Raw genomic sequence first — 2904 nt, forward strand, 5'->3', positions numbered from 1 at the left:
AATGTTCTTTATGCCTGGTCCAAAGGGTAAAGAATAGGTATTCTCCTATTTGGTACAATACAATTTCAACTAATTCAATTTATCCATTCACTTAAATTTCTTGACAAGGAGAATGATGTTTTCTTATATGTTGAACTTCACATTAGAAACTTTATTAGTAGAATTTGTTAATTAAGAGTTTATTAAAATTATATTTTTATTTCAATTGCCTATTAGTGACAAATATGCAATTTGAACTATATTATTGTGATTAAGTATTGATTTTTTAAATCTTAGTTCGTAGCCTATAATATTACTCCCTGTGGGATCGATATTCAAGACTCCATTAGAGCCCTGTATTACTTGAGCGATACGTATACTTGCGTTGATAAGTGTGATTTTGCAATTATTGAATATTTTATACACATCTTTATCAAATCTATAACAGTTGTCAAGTTTTTGGCGTCGTTGTCGGCGATTTAAATCTTCTAGCAGCAGTATCAAATTCTTGTATTTTTAAGCATATATAAAGTCGCTGTCAACAGTTGGTGTGGATTGATTGCTTAATTTAATAATAAGCAACAAAGTGATTGTTGATGCAGGTGATGTTAGGGGTTGATAGTTAGCAATAGAGGTCATCAACATTCGAAAACAATCAATGTTAGCAATGAGAAATATTGGGTGGCATTGGTAGATGTTGATGTTTGGAAATGATTGATATCAAGTGCTATCAAATAAAATTTTGAAAATCTTAGAGTTAGGAAATCCTCTCATCTATACCATAAATTAATTATTTCATTTGGTCCTTCATAAAATCGAGTCACATCATTTATAAGTGATTCAATCTTATTCTACTTGATATGAATATTACTTTGATAGATCTTTAAAGGACTTTGAAAGTTGAAAATTTTACCTTCTTTGTGATAACTTTCTTCTTCCTTTAACTTTGTAGGTGGTCCCATTCTTTCGGCTTTTCGAAGGTAAAACAAATTAGATCTTTTATGGGGATGTCGCTTGAGGGGGTTGACATGTTCTCCGTCACAACACCCGAAAAACAACTGATTCAAATAAAAGTTGTCAAGTGAATAAGGGATGAGAAAGAGTCATGTCGTGCCTTATCTATAATAATCAAATTCGCGAAGATCAAGAGAGTTTAAATATTGAATCATTGATTTATAATAATGTGGTCAACTTTTTTTGTTAAACATTTTTATTTTTTTCAGGCAGTATTGCTTCCAAGTAATAAGAGAATCAAGAAATTAAGATATGTACATAAAAAATCTGTCAGTACTAATTCTAAGGAAACCTAACGGTCCAAAAGAGAAGTGCGACAAAAGAAAACCCACATATAGAAAATTGTGAGGCCAATTTGTCCAATCGAGTGAAGCTATTCGAGCCAAACTAGCAAGTGCTAAACCGATCGAGCCGCAAAAAAATAAAAATACAACAGAATGATTCAAACCCGAAACATTCGGCTAAAAATAAGACAAAGAAACATCTGAACCAAACATTACCAGAAAATTGATCAAAGGGAAGATTTTTTTCCCAATTATCTTAAAAAATCCCATAAACACCTAGAGGGTCCTCATCATGTGTCAAGGATCGACAGTTACGCCATATCACCGGGTGAATCATATTGACCAAGTTGATCTCATCCGCTCGAGCAGATCTCATCCGACCCAGTTGATTATGCAGACTCTAAGTAGGCTAATGATGGCTGACCAAAAAGAAAGTAGTAGGGCAACATACTTGCAAATGTGATATACCAAAAATACCCCAGTACATACTCCTATAAAATAGGGAAAAAAATGTAACAACGCCACATTATATCATGCCTTCTATTTATCATTTGTGGATCATTATTCATGATTATTCGCTTCTCTCTTTGTCTCTCTTGTCCCTCTGATTCACGGACAAATCATGATTCAACAATGCTCTTTATTAGGAGTAATAAATAAAGAGAATGTAATTCAAATCGACTTGGAGAAGGGTATTACTTGTCCACTCATCATTATTTTATGAAATATGTTTTAATGCAAATTCTTTAAGCAGCGTACCAATTAAGAAATCAAATGCAAAATTAGGATTTCAAATGAAAAAAAAACGAAAATCTTTGCATAATGTTGAATCCTCTTTGAGACACGGAACTTTATTTAAAACACATAATTGCAAAAGACTATAAGAATGAAAATTCTAAAACATACATGACTAACTCTAAATTTAATTATTTATTTTGTAATTTTGGGCTGATTCTCAACTCTCTCACAATCTGCCCTTACCAAGAATTCCATCGCTGCCGTTCCATGTCCGATTGCCTCATCGGACGGCCATGAAACAATGTCATAACAGAATCGTAACGGCCCCGCCGTCTTCAGACAAGCAAACGTCCAACATCACCACACGCCACGTAAGAGCAGCGCAGCTTCTCTAACAGTTCAGGCCACGTGGCATCCAATTCAGAAGCAAGAGCTAAACCTCAGGTGGGTTTCCATCAGTGCGATGAGCCGTCGGATCTATTTGAAGCAATGTTTTCTCTGCGCCGCGAGCCGCAGCCGAAATTTTGCATGTTGCACGAAATTCGGTAATGGCCGACTATAAATTAAGATCCCAAGGCTCTGCATCACTTCTTTGGCCTTTCAGTTGATTGAGATTTTCATTTTTGAAAAAGCAATGGCGGCGTCGTGGTCGTGAGAGAGCAAGAACAGAGCGGAAAGAAACTGCTACAGGCGGCGGTCGGATCGCGAAATGCCGCCGGCGGTGATCTTGGATCCGACTGCAAAACGGAAGCAGAGATCAAAGATATATGGGCTGAAAACGTTCATGGATCCCGGGTGCCCGATGGATTTCTTTGGCGCTTTCAGGGACAACATCAAAGAGTTTCTCCGGCAATGCAGCGATGCCGAGCAGCGGCCGACGGAAGGAATG

The sequence above is a fragment of the Phalaenopsis equestris genome, unplaced genomic scaffold (assembly GCF_001263595.1).
Source record: "Phalaenopsis equestris unplaced genomic scaffold, ASM126359v1 Scaffold000364, whole genome shotgun sequence".
NCBI classification, from domain to species: domain Eukaryota; kingdom Viridiplantae; phylum Streptophyta; class Magnoliopsida; order Asparagales; family Orchidaceae; genus Phalaenopsis; species Phalaenopsis equestris.